Below are 7,314 nucleotides of genomic sequence, written 5' to 3'. Positions count from 1 at the left end.
TTTTTTCTTTTTGAGACAGAGTCTGGCTCTGTTGCCCGGGCTAGAGTGCCGTGGCATCAGCCTAGCTCACAGCAACCTCAAACTCCTGGGCTCAAGCGATCCTTCTGCCTCAGCCTCCCAGGTAGCTGGGACTACAGGCATGCGCCACCATGCCTAGCTAATTTTTTTTATATATATATTTTTTAGTTGTCCAGATCATTTCTTTCTATTTTTTAGTAGAGACAGGGTCTCGCTCTTGTTCAGGCTGGTCTCGAACTCCTGACCTTGAGCGATCTACCTGCCTCAGCCTCCCAGAGTGCTAGGATTACAGGCGTGAGCCACCACACCCAGCCCCATCATGTTCTTTGTGGATGGCGCCTCCTGTGGTTGTCTGACACCCTCAACATTTCTTCCCTGGACTCTTTCACTGACCTGGTCTTTAGTTCTGCTGCCTCCTGTCTTGTTCCCTTTGCATCCATCTGTCCTACAGCCCCAAGGTTGTGCTTCCTAAAATACAAAGCCGATCTTGCCATTCTTTCCCTGTTTAAATTCTTTTAAGACTTTGAGACACCTTGATTAAGGTTAACATCATCTGCATGGCAGTCTAACAGCCCCCATGATCACTCTCCTGCTCACGCCTAATGTGCCATGCATTCTCTCTCTCTCTTCCATGCCTGTCTAAGTTTGGGTACCTCTACAAGCTGACCCTGAGCCAAGGATTTTGGGGCATAAGAGAGGTGATCCCAGGCATGGTGAGGGAGTGGGAATTGAGACAGGGCAGGGAGGATGGCCAATAAAGGGTATGCATTAGTGAGCAGATTACCTGTGTGGGAAACTGAGGCTCAATCCTGCTGGTGACCTTCTGGGATCCTGTGTAGCACACCTCTCAGGACTGTCCCAGTGAGAGGTGAGAAAGCAGGAGTATTTATCCACCAACTCACATGCAGTGGTGTGGGTGATAAATCAGCTTTTTGGGTGAACAAAAAGAAGTCCCAATTTATAGTATCTGCCGATTGCCATGGTATAAATATTCCCACCATGACTGATTCCAGGCTGCCAATGGTTTAATGATTGGCTTGCCAATTTTCTGAAGATTTAACCATCTGGCTCTCCAGAACTAATCCTACTGTCCCATTATACTACTGCCCTCATTCCTCATTAGTTGAGGGTTATTTTGGGGAAGTTAAGTACTTAGGATATGCCCCCACATATGGTGTCCAGATGAGCATGCTTCAGAGCCAAGAGAACACCCTCAGATGGAGTCACAGGAGGTCCTCATTGTATTTGGAAAGTCTTTTCAGGTGCCTTCCAGTGGGCACCCACAGAGCTCACTTCAAGGACTTTGCATGGGCTCTTCCCTCTGCTTGGAATGCCTGCTCCTTCTTAATCTCCTCGCTGAGCTCCTGCTAAGCCTTCAACCCTCAGTTACAGTGTCACCACCTCTGTGAAGCCCTCCTGGAGTTCCCACTAGTCCTTTCTCTCATTATAGCACAAAAGCACACTCTCGGCTTACCTGTCTTTCTCTCCCACTAGACTGCAAGCTGCTGAGGCCAGCGACACTATTACTTTCTGTAGCAGGGACCTTGTCCTATGACTTCCTGTACCCTTGGTATTTAGACCAGTTCCCGGCGCAAGTTTAGCTACTTAATAAATAGATAACTGGCCCCACAGCCCACCCTGGCATGTAGTAGTGGTTGAGTCCAATTAGCACTCTTCCTCCCCACTCCCCATTTATAGATCTACTTCTCAATCAACTGGTCTCTCTACGCCTTTATGGCTTATTCCCATCCGTTTCCAAAGAGGACTTTAGGCAGCAAGCAGGTGCTTCCTTTCCCGCGAAGGTGTGAGCGACCATATTTTCTGAAGCAATGATCAGGACACGTGATCTGACACATGTTCCAACACATGGTCTGACAATGGGACAGAATATTTTAAATCCCCACCGTCTCGGTAAATCTGGGCTGCGTGGCTCTGTGCAGAAAAGAGCCAGGAGCCATGGCCTCGTAATGCACACCCAGAGCAGGCAGGAGTTCTGTTTTAAAGACCTCTGTGATTTTAAGAGCGGCACGTGAAGATAGCTGAAGAGAGAAGTTGATTTCTGCGGCACTCTAGCTGGAGCGATCGTTGGGAACAGGGAAAAATTTGCGGTAGAAACAAGCTCTCATTAAGACCATATGCTCTATTTCTAATCGATGGCTCTTAGAAGTAATTCCCCGACATTTCATTCATTTTTACTGCCTCCCCTTCAGGGGCAGGAAGAACAGCGTTGTTAGCCTGCGTTTATAGATGAGGGTATTTAGAAACAGAGAGGTTAAATGGCTCAGCCCCAGTCACAGAGTGAATCAGAGACACAGCCAGCCTCGAATCCAGAATTCCGACTTGAGCTTCTGTGCCAAGATCCCTCGGGGCACATTTCCTTTCTAATTTGCATAAATCATCAACATTTTTTTCCAAGCTTGTGCTGAGAAAGCCCCTTTTCAAACAGCGGAAACTCCCTTTGCCTTCTGTCGCCTTAGTTTTATTTTATGAACCAAATTCTTTTACTTCAACACGTAGACTTGCTATTTTCCCTTCCGTTGAGCCCTTTTCAAAAGAGGTCGTGACCTTTGCTTATAGATGCAATGGAAACGGGTGAGCCCAAATGAAATAAAACAGATGATCTAGAGACCGTATAAAGTGTAATTTCAACTAATGTTCAAAATACCATGCTGTTGATTATAAATCTTGGATCCTGGCAGGTTATCAGAAAAATAAGAATGGCTTAAATGCTGCTACCAGTGCTTGAACCCTGTCGGGCGTAAGACATGCCTCCAACTTTGGGAGCAGATTAGGAATAAGAAACTGGACATACTAGGGTCACACAAGTTTTGAGAAGTTTCAGTGTGGAAATACGTAGGGACTCATACCTGAGATTGATATGTAAACCAGGGCTTCTAATCACCAGCATAATCACGTAATTACTCACAATCCTTCCACATAATTAAGAAATTCTTAGCTCATGACCTCATGTGTCTGATGGTCTTTAGGTGACTCTAGTATTAAGGTTTCTGGGCATGAACTTGGGATCCTTCCTGGGATCTCTGGTCAGCACTTAGCACATTGCTGACACGCAAGAAATAATAATAATCCTCTTGAGAGTAAAAACATGTGCCACGTGTTTGGGAAAACCTTCCCCTCCCTGTCAAGTACGTTAGATAATCAAAAGAATTTATGGCTCGTCTGTTTAACCATTACCAAAAAAAAAAAAAAAAAAAAAAGGGAATTGTATCTATTCAAAATCTTTAGTAAAATACAATTCAGCATACAGAAAAAGCTTTTGCATACATGGTATAGTCATTTGTTTTATTACTTATCAAATCAGTCACCTATTGCTGTAATAATGCTATGTAACAAAAGTTTTCAACACACCAAAATGCAGTGACTTCGAACTTGGATTTTCAGCTCCTGGTGTGTAGGTCAGCTGGGATTCCATTGGTCTCAGCAGAGTTTGGCTGCACTCTGTGGCTTGGGTCCAGGTCTGCTCCACGCGCCTCCTCCTTCGCCTTGGGCCAGCAGCTTCCTGGACCATTCTCTTCTTGTGGCAGATCACTGGAGAGCAAAAAGCAGGCCAAATCGTGCACGCACATGTAAAGCCTTTGCTGGTGGCACATCTGCTCACAGTCCATTGGCTAATGCAAGTCACCCAGTCAAGCCCAAAGGCAGTTGGGCAGGGACGCGCATCACCCAAGAGGGAGGGGGTGGGAAGTGAATATTTGCTGAACAACACTCCGATCACCTGCAATTACCATCCCTAGTAGCCTGTTTTATAGGCTGAATTGTGTCCCCCCCCAAACTTCATATGTTAAAGTCCTATCATCAAAATGTGACTGTGGCCGGGCGCAGTGGCTCACACCTGTAATCCTCGCACTCTGGGAGGCCGGGGTGGGAGGATCTCTTGAGCTCAGGGGTTTGAGATCAGCCTGAGCCCTGAGCAAGAGCAAGACCGCATCTCTACAAAAAAATATTAATAGAAAAATTAGCCCAGCATACTGGCACGCACCTGTAGTCCCAGCTACTCGGGAGGCTGAGGCAGGAGGATCGCTCGAGCCCAGGAGTTTGAGGTTGCTGTGAGCTATGATGATGCCACTCCACTCTAGCCTGGGCAGCAGAGCAAGACTCTGTCTAAAAAAGAAAAAAAAAATGACTGTATTTGGAGATAGGGCCTTTAAAGAGGTGATTAAGTTAAAATGAGGCTGTTAGGGTGGACCTAATCCAATATGACTGGTGTCCTTATAAGAGGAGGAAATTTGGACACACAGGGACACCAGGGGGGTGAGTTCATAGAGGAAAGGCCATGTGGGGACACAGTGAGAAGGCGGCCATCTACAAGCCAAGGAGAGAGATCTCAGAAGAAACCAACTCTGCTGACACCTTGATCTTGGACTTCCAGCCTCCAGAACTGTGAGAGAATAAATGTCTGCTGTTTAAGCTGCCCAGTCTTTGGTATTTTCTTATGGCAGCCCAAGCCCACTAACACAGCCTGTACACCTCTGTGGGTCAGGGCTGTGTCTCGCTCATTGTGCTGTCCCCCGACAGTACTTAGAATATTACCCTGTGTATATGTTTATGGATATTTACTGAATGAATTAATGAATGAAATCTTCTCTCAGTTTCAAAATCAAGAATTATTTTGTCAGTCAGAATTCATGATTGCAAGTGCTAGAAACCCACCTAAACTTGTTTAAGCAAAAAAGAAATCTTTGGGGTCAGATGGCTGGGAATGTTCTTGGGTAGCTTCTAACATCTGAGGAGTGATTACAGCAGCCAGGGCCTCAGGTGTTGGTACAGGAAACCACACGCCTGCCAGATCCTTTCTCTATAGCATCTCACTGAGGCATTGGCCTTTTTCTTGCAGAGAACACGGCTACCAAGAGAATGGCAAATTAGATTTTCCAAAGATGGCAACAAGAAGTGCCCCTGTATCCCAGGTGCTCATCTTACAATGTGGCTTTGACACTCCTCCCATTGAGAGGTGGGGTCTATGTTCTCTGCCCTTGAATCTGGGTGGGCCTGTGACTACAGTGAAATTGACACCATGTGACCTTCAAGGCTCGGTCATAAAGAATGATACAGCTTCTGGTTTGTTTGCTGGAATGTTGCCTTTGGAGTCCTAGCTGCCAAGCCCGAGGCTGCCATGCTGTGAGGGATCCCAGGCCACATGGAGCTAATAGCCAGCATCAGCCACCACATGTGAGTGAAGAGTTCTCCAGACGATTCCAGCCCCCAGTCATCCAGTCGCTCCTGGCCCTTGATTCTTCCCCACGAAGGCCCCAGATACGGGGGAGCAGAGACAAGCCATGCCCTGTCAGCCTTCCTGACCCACAGAATCTATGTGCGTGATAAAATGGTTGTTTCGTGCCGTTGTGCTTTGACAGAATTTGTTCTATGGCAAGAGTGAGTGGAATAAAGAGTCCATGATGACATCCTTAGAGTTAGCCCTCCACTTCCTCTTTAGAAAATTCTGGGAAAGGTCTTTAAGCAATCAGGCTTGGGTCAGTCACATGCCTACCGCTTGAGCTAATAATTGCTCTGTCCAGGAGGAAGTAGAGTAGCTCTAGCTTAGGTGATGTGTTAATTCCTGAGGGCATAGTCAGGGATGTCATTAGTGCCAGCCACACTAGAGGCCCGTGGCTGGATTTATTCCCCAAAGGAGATAGCTGTGCTATCAGAAGAAGGGGTATGATAACGTATTCTGGGCAGACTAAAATCGTCACGACATTCTATCACCTCTATTCGGTAACATTTTTGTTTATTTGGAGGTTTAAGATGGTTTCCTTTGAAAGAAGACTGGACCAGGCTCCATTACCTACAATCTCTGTGACTTTGGGCAAGTTACCTCACCACCCAGAGTCCAATAAAGACTTTTTTTTTACTTCTCTGGCAAGTTGTTAGGAGTTTGTTAGAAACACTTTTTATTTTAGTCAAAAATCATGTTGGATCAGTCATCACTTGGAAGCAGAGACTTCAAAGTCTTACTGAAGTGTCCACGTTGCTGTACGCATTAATTTCAACATGACTGAATTCACATCAGAGGTCTGGGAAGGAAGCGTCGCTGTCGGATCTGGGTGCTCCGTGGGACTCTGAGGAAAAGCTCGCACCAGGTAAACATCGTTCTGCCACCATGGGTTAAGGAGACCCCAAAAAGCCTGAGGGCAAAATGTCCTTGTATGCCCTCTTCATCCCATAGTCCCTTACAGACCTACCAGGAAGAGCACAAGAAGAAACTGCCAGACTATTTTGTCAATTTCGCCAACTTTTCCAGGAAATGTTCAGAGAGATGGAAGACCATGTCTGCAAAGGAAAACTCGAAGTTTGAAGATATGGCAAAAAGTGACAAAGCTCACTATGACAGGGAGATGAGAAATTACCTTCCTCCCAAAGGTGATAAGAAAAGAAAGAAAAAAGATCTCAGTGCTCCTAAAAGGCCACCGTCTGCCTTCTTCCTGTTCTGTTCTGAACATCACCCAAAGATCAAAAGTGAACACCCAGGCCTATCCACTGGGGATATTGCAAAAAAAAAAAAATTGGGTGAAATATGGCCTGAAGAGTCAGCCAAAGACAAACAACTGTATGAACAGAAAGCAGCTGAGCTAAAGGAGAAATAGGAAAAGCTGCATACCGTGCCAAGGGCAAAAGGGAAGCAGGAAAGAAGGGCCCTGGCAGGCCAACAGGCTCAAAGAAGAAGAATTAACCAGAAGATGAGGAAGAGGATGATGCGGAGGAAGATGATGATGAGGAAGAGGAGGAAGATGAAGAATAAATGGCCATCTTGTAATGATGCATATGATGTGTGTGCGTATGCTCGGGCAATTGTTTTGCTAAGAATGTGAATTCAAGTGCAGCTCAATATTAGTTTCGCTTTAAAAACTGTACAGATTTTTGTATAGCTGATAAGATTCTTTGTAGAGAAAATACTTTTTAAAAAATGCAGATTGTAGCATTTTTTTTTTTTTTTGAGACAGAGTCTCACTCCATTGCCTGGGCTACAGTACCGTGGTGTCAGCCTCGCTCACAGCAACCTCAAACTCCTGGGCTCAAGCAATCCTCCTGCCTCAGCCTCCCGGGTAGCTAGGACTACAGGCACGTGCCACCATGCCCAGCTAATTTTTTCTGTGTTTAGTTGTTTGGCTAATTTCTTTCTATTTATAGTAGAGACGGGGTCTCACTCTTGCTCAGGCTGGTCTCGAACTCCTGAGTTCAAGCAATCCTCCTGCCTCGGCCTCCCAGAGTGCTAGGATTACAGGCGTGAGCCACTGCGCCTGGCCAACGTTGTAGCTTTTTGAGGGGCTACTGCAT

At 46.1% G+C, this 7,314-nt stretch overlaps 1 pseudogene; it reads left to right on the top strand.

Annotated features, from left to right (window-relative positions):
* Window positions 1–6,139: 6,139 nt before the first annotated feature.
* On the top strand, window positions 6,140–6,778 carry LOC105808445 (annotated as a pseudogene).
* Window positions 6,779–7,314: the final 536 nt, after the last annotated feature.

The sequence above is a fragment of the Propithecus coquereli genome, unplaced genomic scaffold, assembly GCF_000956105.1.
Source record: "Propithecus coquereli isolate 6110/MARCELLA unplaced genomic scaffold, Pcoq_1.0 Scaffold173, whole genome shotgun sequence".
Taxonomy (NCBI): Eukaryota; Metazoa; Chordata; class Mammalia; order Primates; family Indriidae; genus Propithecus; species Propithecus coquereli.
Note: the sequence above shows the minus strand (reverse complement) of the source record. Positions and strands in the feature narration are given on the sequence as shown.